This window comes from Nicotiana sylvestris, chromosome 9 (genome assembly GCF_000393655.2).
Source record: "Nicotiana sylvestris chromosome 9, ASM39365v2, whole genome shotgun sequence".
In the NCBI taxonomy this organism is placed as follows: Eukaryota; Viridiplantae; Streptophyta; class Magnoliopsida; order Solanales; family Solanaceae; genus Nicotiana; species Nicotiana sylvestris.
In genome coordinates this window covers 71,867,319-71,884,950 of record NC_091065.1, presented here as the reverse complement: position 1 = coordinate 71,884,950, position 17,632 = coordinate 71,867,319, and positions in this window count along the sequence as shown.

Genomic DNA, 17,632 nt, shown 5'->3' with positions numbered 1-17,632 from the left:
CGACTTTCTTGGTTACAGCTTTGTAAAATGCAGCCTCTACGCATTTTGTAAAGTAATCAATGGCTACCAGAATAAACTTGTGCCCGTTTGAAGCCGTGGGCTCAATCGGACCAATGACATCTATTCCCCAGGCAGCGAATGGCCAAGGTGAGCTTGTTGCATTGAGCTCGTTTGGTGACACTTTTATCATATCGGCATGCACCTGGCATTGGAAGCATCTGCAGACATACTGGATGCAGTCTGTCTCCATGGTCATCCAAAAGTAATCGGCCCTAAGTATTTTTTAGCAAAGACAAAACCATTTATATGCGGGCCACAGGTCCCGGCATGTACCTCCTTTAGTAGTTTAGAAGCTTTTTTTGCGTCGACATATCTTAGCAATCCTAAATCAGAAGTTCTTCTATACAGATTTCCTCCGCTGTGGAAGAAGTGATTGGACAATCTCCGAAGTGTACGTTTCTAAGTGTGGTTTGCATGCTTCGGATACTCTCCTTTTGCCAAATACTCTTTGATGTCATGGAACCAAGGTTTTCCATCTGTTTCTTCTTCGACATGAGTGCAGTATGCAGGTTAGTTATTAATTCTTACTGGGATTAGATCAATGAAATTCTTATCTGGATGTTGTATCATGGATGATAAAGTGGTCAATGCATCGGCAAACTCATTCTGAATTCTGGGCACATGTCGGAATTCTATCTTCGTCAACCTCTTTCTCAATTCCTGCACATGGTGTAGATATGGAAATATCTTGGAATTCTTGGTGTCCCACTCTCCTTGTACCTGGTGCACAAACAAGTGTAAATTACTAATTACCAGCAGCTCCTGAATGTTCATGTCTATTGCCATGTTGAGCCCTAGTATGTAGGCTTCATACTCCGCCATGTTGTTGGTGCAGGGAAATCTGAGTTTAGAAGATACCGGATAATGTTGACCCATTTCTGATACCAAAACTGCTCCAATGCCCACTCCCTTGAAATTTGCAGCTCCGTCAAAGAACATCCTCCAACCATCGTATGCTTCGGTAATGTCTTCCCCTACGAACGACATTTCTTCATCAGGAAAATATGTTTTCAAGGGTTCCTATTCTCCTCCCACCGGATTTTCATCATGATGATCTGCCAATGCTTGTCCTTTGACCTCCTTTTGAGTTACGCAGACTATGTCGAACTCACTCAATATTATCTGCCACTTAGCTAACTTCCTAGTTGGCATGGGTTTTTGAAATATGTACTTCAAAGGGTCCATCCTAGATATGAGGTATGTAGTGTAGGCACAGAAGTAATGCCTCAATTTTTGAGTTGTTCAGGTCAAAGCACAACAAGTGTGCTCCAGCAGAGAGTATCGTGCTTCGTAAGGTGTGAACTTCTTGCTTAAGTAATATATGGCTTGCTCCTTTCTCCCTGTCTCATCATGTTATCCCAGAACACATCCGAAGGCCCCATCCAAAACAGATAGATAGAGTAACAAAGGCCGTCCTGGTTCTGGCAGGGCCAGAACTGGTGGTGTGGATAGGTACTCCTTGATCTTGTCAAAAGCTTTTTGACAATCCTCGGTCCAACTTTTCTTGGCATCTTTTCTCAGCATCTTGAAGATGGGTTCGCATATGACTGTGGACTGTGCTATGAAGCAACTAATAGAATTGAGACGTCCTAGGAAGCTCATCACGTCCTTTTTGCTCCTAGGTGGCGGTAACTCCTAAATAGATTTAACTTTAGATGGATCTAGCTCGATCCCTCGATGACTGACAATGAATCCCAGTAACTTTCTTGCGGGAACCCCGAATGCACATTTTGCGGGGTTTAGATTCAAGTTGTACCTCCTTAGCCTGTCAAAGAACTTCTTCAAGTCTGTTATGTGATCAGCGGCCCTCTTGGATTTGATAATGACGTCGTCTACATATACCTCTATCTCCTTGTGTATCATATCATGGAAGATAGTTATCATGGCCCTCATGTAGGTAGCCCCAGCATTCTTTAGACCAAACGGCATCATCTTGTAACAGTATACCCCCCCCTCAAGGTGTGATGAAAACTGTTTTCTCTACATCTTCTTCATCCATCCAGATTCGGTGATAACCCGCGAAGCAATCTACAAAGGATTGGAGTTCATGCTTGGCCATAATTGTCGATCAAAATGTGTATGTTTGGCAGTGGAAAGTCGTCCTTGGGACTTGCTCTATTTAAATCCCAATAGTCAACACATACCCTGACTTTCCCATCTTTCTTTGGAACTGGCACAATGTTAGCTAACCAGGTTGGGTACTCAACCACCCTAAGAACTTTGGCTTTGATCTTCTTGGTAACTTCCTCCTTGATTTTCAAGCTCATGTCTGGTTTGAACTTTCTGAGTTTCTACTTTACTAGCGAACACATGGGATTAGTAGGCAATTTGTGAGCCACTATGGACATGCTCAAATCGGTCATGTCATCATATGACCATGCAAAAATGTCCTCATACTCTTTTAGGAAACGGATGTACTCTTCCTTCTCTGTTGGTGACAAGTGAATGCTGATGCGAGTCTCCTTGATGGTCTCGGCGTCCCCCAAATTTACTGCTTCAGTTTCATCCAGATTGGACTTGGGCTTATTCTCAAAGTTGTCAACTTCCCTAACAACTTCCTCGGGTATCTTATCTTCTTCATCTGAATCACTATTCTCATGTTGTGTTGCCACATTACATGTCACTGTCACTGATTCATCAGGAAAAGTAATAATAACACTGTAGAAAAAAAAGTGTAGAAAATAGTAATGAATAATAAAGAGCAAATGCATTTGATTAAAATTAAACAACTTCCACACAAGTGAGGCTTGATGAATCGAGCGCTTATTTTGAAACAAGTTAGTCTTTAAATCAAAATTACTGAAAATCTTAAATGCCTAGAATGACTATAGAAATAAAATCTTCCAAGCTACCCGGGGACTCGGCGGGCCCGGGATGGTTTGGCGGTCCAATTCCTGAGAACAGCTCCCTTCTTAACAGTCTAAATAGTGAGGCCTTCTTCCTCCTCCTCCTCAATTATGGCACTGCAGTCCATGTTTTCATCTTCCAAGAACAGATTCTTTAACCCAGCTAATGCTTCCTCTTCTGCAGTTTCCCATATTGTATCAGCTTGGTGAAAAGCTTGATCTAGACATGGCACTGGTTGATCGAGAGGGTAATACAGTCCGTGCTATGGAGGTGACCAATCATTGTATTCTTGCCATGTGTACTGATATCCGAGCCCAAAGGTAGTACCATGACCCTTCAACCGTATTTAGTGATACCCTGGAGATTCTTTCCCGGCCCTTTATTGGGATCATACCCAGACCATGCCAATATGCTTTCTGTTTTGCTACTCCACCATTTGTCCTTCTCAACGGCGTCGACATGCTCAGTGTGATGATAGATTTCCCCTTCTAGCCTTCTTCTATATCCAATAGCCGGGATGGTTTGACTAGTATAAATGGGGTTACTCCCATCTCCGTGAATGATCACCTCTTGACGATTCCATTCGAACTTCACGGCTTGATGTAGTGTGGAAGGCACGGCCCCAGCGGCATGGATCCACGGTCGGCCTAATAGAATATTATATGAGGCCGGTATGTCGAGCACCTGAAACTCGACATCGAACCAAGTTGGCCTCATCTGCATACAAAGGTTAATTTCCCTGATCGTGGCCCTTTGAGACCCATCGAAAGTTTTCACGTTCATGCTTCTTACCCGTATTTCATGAAAACCTTTATCCAACCTGTTCAGAGTGTCTAACGGACAAATATTGAGGCTTGAACCTCCGTCAACCAAAACCCTAGCAATGAATTTGTCTTCAAATTGCATTGTAATATGCAATGCTCGATTGTGATTCAACCCTTCAGGTGGTATCTCATCTTTGTGGAAGACGATCTTATAACTTTCTAGTACTTGCCCTACCATATTGGCCAACTCTCCGCCGGTGATGTTATTGGGTACATAAGCTTCACTCAGCACTTTCATTAAAGCGTTCTTATGCGCCTATGAATTCTGCAACAGTGATAGGATGGATATCTAAGCTGGGGTTTTCTTCTGATGGTCAACGACAGAATACTCCTTTGCTTGTACTTTCCTCCATAGGTCATCTGGCCCTGTTTCAATGACAGGCTGCCTGGTAGTGGCATCCTTACTTAGTCCTCCCAAATGTTCAGTTGTATAGACTCTTCCAATCCTAGTCATTCCTTGTGCAGCATTGGATTCCTCCATTTTTGCCTTTCCCTTTTGCCGAGCTTCGGCAACGTAATCCTAGGGTATTACTTTTGAGTCGAAAGGAGGTATGGTTGATACTGTCACTGTGAAAGGTGTGACCACTTCTACTTCAAATGGAGCGGGGGTGGCCGCAGATAGAGCTACCTCTACTTCAAATGGAACCAGTGCAGCTACCTTGACCTCGATTGGTGATTGAATCTGTACCACAATAGGAGTAAGCGTGACTGCAACTTTAAAGTCATCGCCTTCTAGAATAAGACCAATCGACCCCTCAGGGTCCCATTCTTCGTTCGTATCTATCACATGTACACCACCACCTTTATGATCAGGGAGTGGGTTGTTGCAGACATTGAGTGCGACTTTCTTTGCATGTATGACCTTGTTGTTAATTAGCGTCTGGATCTTATCTTTCAATGTTCAGCACTCATCAGTGGTGTGCCCCTTCATACCGGAATGGTATGCACAAATTTTGTTTGGATTGACCCATTGGGACGGATTCTCTAATGCCACAGCAGGAATGAGGGTGACATAACCAGCGGCTTTCAACCTTTCATACAGTTGGTCGATAGGTTCAGCAATAGTGGTGTATTGTCTGGGTGGCTTGCAGTCGAAATTGGATCTTGGTCTTGGAAAGTTTTGGCGAGTTGGAGGTGATTGGAAATGGGATGGTTGGGAGTTATAGGTGTGATGGATAGTGGCTGGTTGGGAATATCTGGGAGATGAAGGCTGATATGTAGGCGGTGATGCTTGGTATGTGGGCGGAGGTGTCTGATATGTGGGTGGAGGTGTTTGATATATGGGTGGAGGTGTTTGATAGGTAAGTGGAGATTTTGGGCCTTGGGCCACCATTACTGCCCCAATGTCTCTCTTCTTTGATATATTGTCTGATTGTAACGCCTTGTTTGTGGCCTGTAATGCCTCAAAACTCGTTACCATCCCACTTTTGATGCCTTCCTCAATTCTTTCCCCAAGCTTAATGATATCAGAGAACTTATGGTTTTCAATACATCAATCTTTCATAATACTGCAGATTCTGTGCTCTAACGAAGAATTTGTTCATCTGTTCCTCGTCCAAAAATGGCTTGACCTTGGCCGCTTCCGACCTCCAACGAGTAACATACTCGTAGAAGGTTTTGGTGGGTTTCTTTTTAAGATTCTGGATGTAGAAAACTCAGGTGCATTCTCTGTATTGAACCTGAACCGGTCCATGAAATCTGACACCATATTTACCCAATTAGACTATTTCTTGGGATCCCGGCTGATGTACCAGAACAAAGCATCTCTAGTAAGACTTCTCATAAAGAGTTTCATCCAGATATTTTCATCCTTTCCGACCCTGACAAGCTTGTTACAATAGGTCCTCAAATGAACCCTTGGATCACCTGTACCATCAAACATCTCAAACTTGGGAGGTTTATACCCTTCTGGCAGTTCTACGTTTGGTTGTATGCATAGGTCTTCATAGTTCAACCCTTCTATTCCTTTGCTGCCTTCGATACCCTGAACTCGAGTCATCAACTTCTTGAGTTATTCAACCATGTTTTTAATGAGTAAGTCCTTCTTGGAGGATTTCGGTGTATAGGAGATTGGTTGGATAGAGTGAGGTACGGTTTCTACGATATAGGGTTGCTTTGATGAGTGTTACATCCCGTCAATTTGATATTGTATTTTTGAGTGGAACTAGCGTAAGTGCCAAGTAAAATAGACAAATGCGCACAAACTAGCCTGAACACCACTATTAGCTATAACAAACAATTATACGTGATCTAGGAGCATGACGTGAATTCAGGACATTGAACTTATTATCTATTCAATGAACTACAAAGTACAAATGCTATTTTGAGACAATTTGATATAACTATCATGTGCTTAGATGGTAAGCAATATGAATTGAATTATTTTATGTCAAATGTTTGTCCTACAAATCTTTATAAGTCAAAATCTACTAGTTCTACCATATTTTTACACAGATTGGACAAATTAGCACAAAATTTCAATTTCAAGTACCTTGAGCAATAACAAGCAGCACTAGTTAAAGAATTATAAAAAAATGTGTATTTTTAACCTGGATATTTTAATAAAATAATAATGTATGTATTAATTTTATATGGTACCACATGACAACAATAGTAAATTATATTATAGTAAGGTGTAAAAAGTGTATTAAAAGCGAGTAGTATTTTAGGTAATTTGAAATAATTTTTAATTATGTGGGTAATTAGTTAGTTACCGGGTAACGAGACATTACTTAATTACCAAATAATGGATAAAGATTAAACTTTTTCCACCCCACCTCCACGTGGCAGTAAGCCACTAAACCAAACAAATGACTTATAGTTCCTTTTTATTACGTGGATATCTAAGACAATGTGGCAAATGACTAGAAAGAAGTTTATTAGGGGCGGTGGTGAGGTAAAGTCCGAATAGAAGGCAATATATATCCTTCTGATTGTCTTTATTCAGATTGTTCGCTTAATAGAAATTGAATGACAATTTTACTTAAATGCTTTCAACCAGACTCTTCTGGGAGATGCATTGCTAATCAATCACGAAGACTCATTCTTTTTATTCTATTGGATCGTGTTAATTTTTCTCAAATTTCTTGCTTGTGGGATCATTATATTTCAATGAATAAGTTATGGGGGTTGTATTGTCTTTACGATGCATTTTGAGGGATAATGGATTACTCGACATGCTCAACCACTCTCTGTAGGGAGAAAAGGATAAAGAATTGTTGATGTTCAAAGTGACTTCTTATTCGGTTTCAATTTTATGAGAAGTTGCATTGGCTATTACGTTATGGTATTGATTGATGTGGATTATTTTGTGAGACTATGGGTTGAGGTGCTGAGGTCGATAAATGTTAATATTTGAAGGGTGACACCTTTACGAGAACATGGAGATGCTCTTGATTCCTGAAGAAGTATCATGTCGAAGCTCTACTGAATCATTAACCTCCTATTTGGTATAAGTGCCATGAAGTTATTCGACGTTTCTCTACAGATGATAGTAAACCTTCTTTAATCTAGGTCTTCTGCAAGATGAAGTTTCCTTTCTGGATAGGTAACCAAAGTTAGAGTTGTACAATCCGCTTAATTGAAAAGAGGAAATTCCTCGGCCAATTCTCTTCTTCCCTTATAGTATTTCATTCAACAAGCAAGCAGTGCGATAGCATTTTCAAAGGTCAAACTTGAGCTAGCCATAAACGTCAGTTTAGTCGTGTTTCAAGAGAAACGGCTTAGGTATGTTAAGGTTATCCCTTATTTCTTTTGGCATGATCCAAGTAACGATACGTAAACGTAATGTTATTCCATAAGTGGTTCTGCTCTTAGCAGTTAAGGATGTCTGTATTATTCATTCATATAAAGTGATATTCAAGCATGTCCAAGTATGCTCCTAAGTCTTTATTGAGGTATTTGATAAAGATGTTAATGTTATAATATAGTAATACATGCATCTTCATGTATTTACCACCGGTTGGGCAATTACACAGTTACCATGGAGCTACGACCGGTTGGGCAGTTACATATTTACCACCGAGCTACGGCCGGTTGGGTAGTTACACATTTACCATCGAGCTACGGTCGGTTGGGCAGTTACATATTCACCACCGAGCTACGGCCGGTTGGGCAGTCATGCATTTAGCACCGCGCTACGGCCGGTCGGGCAGTTACCACTAATCAGTTGGGCAGTCATGCATCATACGATATGAATAATAGTCTCAAAGCGAAGCATTATATATGCAAGTATGAATATATGGTGGCGCTTCAGAGATGCAGGTTGATTCTCATATGTCATTAATTAATGTTGACTTATTGTTATATTTCAGTTCTGCCTTACATACTAGGTATATTATTCGTACTGACGTCTTTTTGTTGGGGACGCTACATTCATACCTGCAGGTATAGATAATCAGTTTGACGAGCCCTCATCGTAGACGAGATTGGCATTCAGTGAAGGATCGGTAAGACTCCACCTCATTCGGAGTGCAGCCGAGTCTATGAGTCATCGTGTCAGAGTTTTACTACATACTTATGGGTCAGCCGATACCCTATCCCATTTGATGTTAAATAATCTTAGAGGCTTTGTAGATGGAGGTCCATGTTGTACAGTATGTTAGAGGCCTTGACGATCCATATTTATTAATGTTTTATGAACGATGGTTCATTAATATAACATTTGCCCACTTACAATTGTACATTACGAGTTGTAGTGATTTGGCACATGATAGTTACACAAGGAATGAATGAGTTACAGAGTGGTTCGCTTAGGCCAGTACGGCACCGGGTGCCAGCCACGCCTCCCAAGGTTGGGGCATGACAATGAGTGCCAGAGACTTGGGTGTAATGATGGTCATTGGTTGAGTTAGGATCGAGAATGAATTGTGGTGTGTTTTGGGGATTGTGGTAAGTGGTGGTTGGTGGGTACTGAATTGGTTGATGGTGATGTTATGGCGGAGTTTGTATTGGTAAGGGATTGAAATTTTGGGGTGGGGTTGCGTATTGATGTGGTGCATGAGGGTTTTGCGGATGTTAGTTTGGTGTGTTTTGGGAGGTGCTGGGTTCTTTGTGTTTTGTTGGTTGATGTCGGGGACATTCAGGGTGAGTGACAAGTTGACCAAATTGCGTACCTGCTCAAGCTCTCCCTGTAGCTCCAATATCTTTATGTTCTAACCTTAAGACTAGATCATTTGGTGTCAGAGTACTTCGACCATCTGAAGCTTCTGCGTTCTCAGCATTATCCTTTCGAATATCAGTTAAATCGTCCATTTTTGCTTTTCCTTTGCCTTTTGTGTTGCTTGGAGGAGGAGGTGGTGGAGAGCCTCTAGATCTGGTGTGATATGCTGACGATGCCAGTATGCACGAACCAACCTTAGGGGATGGTAATAAAGAATAAAGAAAAAACAAAAAGGTAGACAAGTCAGTGAGGATTCTGAAATATTTGCAGTATTTAAACACATATTGCGGGAATGTAAATTCGTGTCCTAATTTGGGAGCCTCGTTGTGCCCGAGGTAGGCCTAGCGACAAGTAGATTTGGAGAACTTTAGATGCCAAAATACTTCATTTCATAATGTAAAAATAGACGAATCCCAAAACGACACTAAGACAATAGAAAAGTAAATCACTACTGGCACTTGGCCTTATTACATTTAGGTAAGCAAATAAATCTAGCCTACTTGGTCCCAGAAGGAACTTCCCCAGATTCGATCTTCTTGACTCCATCATACAGGTTCCCCAGCTCGCGCAGACCCAGCAGCAGGTAGGCTCTGGCCAGATGTCCTCCTTCACTTCCTTCAGCATTCTGGCAATCCTCAATCCTCTTTATGACTTTACCCTCCAGCTCCACTAATCCTCGCTCCATATATTCCAACTTTCTATTGGAAATGATAGCCATCTCTTTCCACTTGTCGATTAATCTCATATTTTTCTTGTGTATCTCCCGGTGCTCATTCTCGGAGTCATGGACCCTCTTGCGCAGCCTGTTGTACTTGACTTGAGCTTCAGCTTCTTCGTCTATGATCTTATTCTCTCGACCAGCCCCTGACATCACCATCCCCTTTAGATTGTCCTCTAACCATGTTGGGAAGAGAGGTTCACACCCCGCATGATACCTGTCTGGCTCAATGATGTTCTTTTCCACAATGATCTTGTAGTGCCACATATGCTGAGCTTGGAACTTGTAAAGGACATCATCATCCTGAAAGCCTACTCTGAAATGGCTCATTTTGGCGATCCTGGGTACAACCTGTTTCTGTCCTGCTTGCCTCATGACTCGGATAGGGACATAAAGGTATATCCCTCTCAACCCAATCAACATCAAGTGTGGAGCGTCCCTGGATCTGATGATGAATTCATTTGTTGGGAACCATTCAAACATCCATTGCACTTGTTCCTCGGTCAGATTGTCGAAGAACTCTACCCACCCTTTGGCACTTTCTGGCTGAGCAAACCTATCTGGAATGTAAGTCATCCGCTTGGGGTGATGGAAGTCAATATGGTCGTTCCAAGCCCTTCGCGGAAATTCTTGGCGATAGTGACCTTTTTGAAGATGTTCTAATAACCACAACTGCAGCAACATTACAACCCTCAAAATGTTTGAACCCTCTTTAACAGCGGTCTAGAGCTCTGTAGATGTCAGCTATGATCATGGGGACTATAGTGTATGTTTGTCCATTGATCCCTTCCATCAGAGTCTTGGCGACCATGGCCAACCTAGTGTGGATTCTTTCCTTTTCATCGGGGATACTATCAAGCCCAAGAAGCATACGATGAACACGAACACTCTGCGGTGGATGTGTCCCAGAGAAGTGATAGAGAGCTCATCGTGGAAGGTACGGTAGGACTTCCTATGGCCATATCTCTCATACAGGTATTCGAAGGGTATATAGGACTTCTCCAAGCATCCTAAGTCAGCATTTTTCTTCAACCCCTTCATCTTTAGAAACCCCTTACCAGTACGGTTCTCCGTTACTAACAGCCCAAGGCTATCCCGAGTCAATCCCGCGAGTCCCCCAATTTCCTCTAGGAACGGAGTCATTTTTATGTCGCCGAAATGGAACACAGACCTTTCACTGTCCCAGAACAAAGCGGCAGCCTCGATCAACCTGTTGTTTGGCTGAATGTCTAGCAGGAAAGGCAAGTTGCCCAAGTACTTTCTTACATATTTCTTGTCACTTGAGGAAAGGTCCTCCCACCAATCTAGCAGCAATAGTGGAATGTTGCTAACCATACCGAATTTGAGGACCTCGTGCCTCATTTTCTGCAAAACAAAAAGGTTAGGCTATTCTCCCCCACCAGACTCAACTATTTATACATTCATGATTAGCATATTGGCATTTAGTTCTCCAAATTAATGCACAGAATGTGGTTGTGTCCGTTAGGATTATGGAAACCCCAGTGGACTTTGGGATAAGGCTCGTCTTAAAGGATCATTATGTGGACAACATATTAATCCGACTAGGTTTGACCATGATGCATGCATAATTTCAATCAAAGTAAGGTTACTATGGGGGTCTAGACTGGTACCCTCAAGCGGACAACTTGAGGGGGAAAGGCTCGGAACCGTCGACTGCACCGCTGATCGACTAGTTTTACCGCAAATAAGTCTTTCCGAATTTAAGGGTAATAAATAGGAAGAGCGCAACCACTCATCAAGCGTTGCTATAGGATTTAATATGCATGAGTAGAGTATGATGTGGAGCATGATATATGCGACAATAAATAGCATGTAGTTAAGTATTTGCAAGTAGGAAAAAAATACAATATTTAAATAATTGAAAGACAGTTACAGGAAAAAAAAATAAGGAGACAAGTCAGTTTTAGGAGTAAGGAAATCACAAATGCTTGAAAATAGACAGTTAAATTCAAATAAGGGGAAAGGGTACGTGGGATAGAGCATGCTTGGACTAATTCACAAAAGATAAGTTCGTTATGGTAAGAGCCTAAAAAAATATCCCCAGCAGAGTCTCATGCTGTCGCGCTCCCTTTTTTCCCTTTTTGATGGGGAAGTTCGGGTTTCGACATTCATGGGGGGGATAACTCGTTTCCTTTTGAGAATTGAGTATTTGAAGAGTCGCCACCTAACGGATTATAGTGCGTTAGGGCACCTTAGAGTGATTAACTCATGGACTAGTTTGCATTACCAGAGACTTAGGGTAAGGGCTCGAAATAACCTTGAGGGGAAGGTGTTAGGCACCCCTTGCGGTCCACAATGGTGGGTCCCGATCGAACTTAAACTATGTAAATTAGTCATTTAGCAAATAAATAGTTTTAACACGTTCTTGCAAGTAAAGGCATGTTTTGACATTCTAAGCACATGTATGATTCAAGTAATGGAACAAGGAAAGGGTTTGAACAAGTTACATATATAAAGAAAAAGTAAATTTATTTAAACAATGGAAGTTGGGAAAGAGGGGTCCTAGGTTGATTAGCCTATAGGATCATACCCACACAATGTCCGGTAAACACTCCTCAACGAAGGGCTACACGTGACATTATCGCACAGTCATCATATTCCTTACTACCCAATTCCTCCCCTTGGTTATAGCCTAAAGCGTTCTAACAACCTCGAAATATACCCTATGCGTGCACTACCCGTCCCTTCCTTGTAGCCCTGGAGGTATTTAGGACCTCTAACTTTAGGTGGTTCTAGACCATCCTAAGGTTTTTAAAGGATAAAAGTCTAGGCGTCAGTCAAAAACAATTATGACTGCATTTAAAGTGGAACAATTAAATTCTCACATTTTACCTCCATAAGCAGAACAAATAAGTGCATATCTCAAATAACAGCTTCAAGTATTTAAGAGAAAATCCTAGAAAATGATATCTATGTGAGCAAAGATTACACGGTACTGAATTAGAACCAAAGTGTCCAAAGACATATTAAGCTTGCCTACTGGTTTTATACCTGTTGAATGTGAGCAATCTCAAATAACAAAGCGCAGTTTTATAGTTGCAGGATTTTTAATCGCCCTATAGACTTGCCTAGGCGTATAACAGTAATGTCCAATGAACATGGTATCTATTACTGATTAAGAATGTAACTAAACAGTAAACAGTTTTAGACGGCAGTTTGGATCCTATAGGCATGCATTCTAGCAATATTATTTAAGGTAGCGTTGAAACTTATTAAGGAAGTGTACATATTAGTTAATTAAACCAATTCATAATAAATACACATGAATTAAACTGGTTTTAAGTCCTATAGGCATGATTTCTAATTGAGCATAAGGTGAAACAAACAGCATTCATTTGATCAAAGTAAAACCCCTATAAGCATGATTTCTATTAAAGTTGATTTTAACGACTATAGGCATGGTATCTAGTTATTAAAAGCTGATTTATATCCTACAGGCATGACTTCTAATTGTGTGAAAGTAAAGCATGCAGATTTTATTTTAAACCAAAGCAGATCCTATAGGCATGTCATCTAACATATCATATTTGAATCAAAATAGACCCCATAGGCATGTTATCTATCCAATTTACACACAATATACAACTACCCACCCTTTTCCACCAATCACCCCGATGTTTATTTGCAATAATTATTACAGACCAAGAATTAAATAAAAAATTACATGAATAGAGCAAAAATTAATCTATATGAGCCTAAAGCATGCCCAAAACAGTCATGGTGTAGCAAGCCTTTACTGTCTCAAACACCCAAAGTTCTATAGCCCAATTCATGTCTAGGTATGTCAGAGTTCTCTAAGGACCTCAAGGGTCCCGGGCAGTGCTCACACCCAAACTTTCTTTAAACAAAGATTGATTATATGTAGTGTAGAAGTGTCAGCCCTAATATGCCAGAGTTCAAAGAGATCTCAAGGGTCTCAAAGCAGTACACATATTAGAGGGGCAGAACTTAGCAATCTAAGAGTAAGGTGAGAGTGCATAATGATTTGAAATAGTTTGGTAAATAATATAAAGAAGGTCTTAGGAATGAAAAGAGTTTTCTGAAAACCTGTACCGGTTTGAATGGAAAACAATTTGAGAAAACATGAAGAACATGTTGGGATTAGAGAACAAGTCACAGAACAACACAGTTTCATAACAGACTTCACACAAGGGAAAGGGTTAGGGGGACACCTAGAATGCACCTTAGTTATGGCAAACAAATACACAGATTCCTCAAGAAGGCAAATTAGTTACAAAGATATGTTGAGAATACACAGGTCTTAGACGCAAACAGGATCTCATTGGTGAAGTAGAGCAAGTTAGCCTCAGATGTACAAACTAGACAAACACTTCATGAAGCATTCAAGGTTCTAGAAATACTAATCATATACAAACAAGCAGAATCTAGACATGCTGGGTGAGATAGTAAACACACAATGCAGCTTAGACATACTAATGAACAAGTTATCTAAAGCAGTATTGACATGTTAAACAATATACTAGTTATATCTTTTAACAGAACAAATAAACTATAGAGCTTTTGAGAGCGTGGGAGTGTGGATAAACTATTGTTCGTATGTCAGAAGTAAGGAGTAAAGGAGAGCATATATAGTAGTTAAGAATAAGGAAAAATAAGGTAAAGGGAATCAACCCTTCTGCAATTAAGGAAACCACAAAATCAATTATACATCATTTACTATAATTTTCCCTTAATTAAGGGTAATCAACCAACGGGAAAAGCAGAACACATTTAAGGAAAGAAAATTAAACGAGCAATTAGGGGTAAATAGACAAAATTTTAATTAAGGAAATGATTGGTAAGGAATCAGTAAATCATAGTTAATTGAACAAGGTAGGAAAGCTACTCAGGATTATGAATAAAGGAAATAGTCAGGAATAGGACTTAACAAAACAAGCGGATAAATCAAGAATCCAAATCAATTACTGATTTAAGGAGAAAAGTATAGGTTTACCATGAATAGGCAAAAAATGAACATAGACATACAGAATCAGTAGAAGAGTCGAACCAAAAACATCAATAGAGGCACATTAGGATTAAAAGTCATCGAATTAAGCTAAGAAGAATCACAGAAACCAAGACATAGGACAAAGTCAGTACCCAAGTAACCTAGACAAACTTAGAATCCAAACAATAATGTCAAAAAATTAGGGCTTTTAGCATAAATAGGTTAGGGTTAAAGCAATCTTCATGAAATCGGTCAAAACACACAAGAAATAGAAGATTAAACACTCAAAATCATTAAACGTTTTTTAGAAAGAAAATTTTGGGAAACCCTAGGCATAGAAATCAAAACCTGGAGTATTCTAGTATTTAAAAATCAATCAGTGGTAGAGGGAATAAGAGAAACTTAAAGAAAAATCACAGAAACTCGCAAAACATTTCAAGTATGCAGAGATTCAAACAGCAGATAGCAAAGAAACCAAGATATAGTGCTAAAATCGGTTGACAGTAAAGAAACAAGAGGTCTTTAAAGAAAAGTCATTGACAAACTCATAACCCTTCCAGATCTACAAAGATGGGACGGATTCATGTCCAAAGATTAAGGTTTTGCAAAGAAAAGGGAGGGGTAAAGAGAACCTGGTTTTGAACCAGAGATTTGAACCATGGGATTTAAGTAGAAATCACTCGCAAACCATAGACGAACCCTTGAAGAGCTTTGAACGAGATCTGGACCAGATCTTAGAGTTACTTCCACAAGAACCACATAATCGAACAACCAAGGGGATAAGAGACAAGTAGAGGCTTCGTACAGCCATATGAGGGATTGATGGATTAGGGCTTGGTTTTGGTTGACGACGATTGGAGATTAGGGTTTAGGTTGAGAGCATTCGAGAGATGACAGGAACAAATAACGGCGGTGAAAGAAGGAAAATGATTAGGGTTTGGGGGGTATAGGTTAGTTTATTTTAGGTAAGGGGAGATCTGAACCGTTGATCAAAATGATCAACGACCAGGATCTAACAAGAGCCGGGTCTGGTAAATTTGTTAGGGTCATACGAGTATTGGGCCTGGGGCTTTTAGGCTGGTTTAGGGGTTAAAATTAGGCTTAGTTGATAGGCTAAGTTTTAAATAAAAAAATGCTATTTGTTAAATACATAATTAATTGCTAAAATAATTTTTAAAAATGGTTAATAAATTATAAAAAATGATTTTAATGCATGAAAATATTTTAGAGTAATTACTTAATATTTAAAAAATATAAAAGGCTATTTTTCTAGTAAAATAATGTAATAATGCATGCATAGGCTATAATTGCAATTGCATCTTAAAAATACAGATATGGCTATTTGTGCAATAATTGAAACTTAATACGAAGCAAAGGATAAATTAAGCCACAAAATTATTAAAATCATTTTGTGATGCAGTTTAACGATTGTTTTATAAAATAAATGCTGGGAGAAATTAGTTAAAAATATTTAAAAATACAGAAATTGTATGAAATATACTAATTAATGCCCACGCATAGTTTTGAAAATATTATAGGAAAAATTGGGTATCAACAACCCACTAAAAAATAATCAAATTAAAACACAAATACCGAAATTTACCAAACCCGACCCCCGGGCCCACGTCTCGAAATCCAATAAAAATTAAATCAATAAACTCTTTATCCTTTCACGAGTTCATCCATTTCAAAAGTACCAAAATTCGACCACAAATGACCCCTCAAATCCTTAATCAAAGGTCTCCAATCTCAAGCCATAATTTCTTCAATATTTACCCACCAATTTCCACAAATATCAAACCTAATCAACGAAACAACACCATATGAACGAGTTTTATGTTCAAAAATCTTACCTCAATGAAGTTCCCTTGGATTCCCCCTTCAAAATCCCCCCAAAAGCTCCAAAATTGATTTAAAAATGGTGAAGAAAGGCTGAAATTCGCGAAGGATGAAATATATACTTTCTGACCCAGGCTTCTCGCACCTGCAGTCCCTACACCGTATCTGCGGCCAAAGCACCGCATCTGCGGTTTTCACTTAAAATCTCACTTTCGCATCTGCGACCAAACGCCCGAACCTACGTTATCGCAGGTGCGCTCCAGTAGCCGCTTCTACGGTTCCAGCTGACCTCCCTCTTGGCCTTTTATGCGGCTTGCCTTCTGCTTCTGCGGGCATCGCACCTGCGGCCTCCCAACCGCAGGTGCGATTATGACAGCAACAATAGACTTCAGCTGCCAAACTCAACTCCAAAATCTCCCGTCAACCATCCGAACCCAAGGCCCCCGGGACCTCAACCAAAAGCATGGATAAGTCATATACCACTATCCAAACTTATACCAATCTTCAAAACACCTCAATCAACATCGAATCAACTAAATAACATCAGATTCAAACCTAAGGTTCTAAAAATCTTCCAAATTCCGCTTTTGATAAAAAACTCTATCAAACCACGTCCGAATGACTTGAAATTTTGCAGACACATCCCAAATGACACAACGGACCTACTGCAACTCCCGGAATTCCATTCCGACCCCTATATCAAAATCTCACCTATCAACCAAAATGTCAAAATTCCAATTTCGCCAATTCAAGCCTAAATCTACTACGGACCTCCAAAACACATTTCGATCACGCTCCTAAGTCCTCAATCACCTCCCGAAACTATCTGAACTATCAAAATTCACATACGAGTCCTTTTTCACATAATTCAACACTCGGTTGACTTTTCCAACTTAAGCTTACTCAAAAGAGACTAAGTGTCTCAAACCTTACTAAAACCTCTCCGCACCCGAGCCAACCAACCCGATAACACAGAATACAGCTAAACAAGACAATAAGAAGCAGAAATGGAGAAAACAGAGCGGTAACTCATGAAATGACCGGCCGGGTCGTTACAGTGTAAGTGTGTATTAACAATACAAAGATACAAATATTTAAAGACAAATCGATCTTAAGATAGGGAATTATTATATATATTTTTATTCATTACATAACCATCCATACATAACTATTCATCAAATAATAATTCCTTTATTGTTGTTTAGCGCATAAGA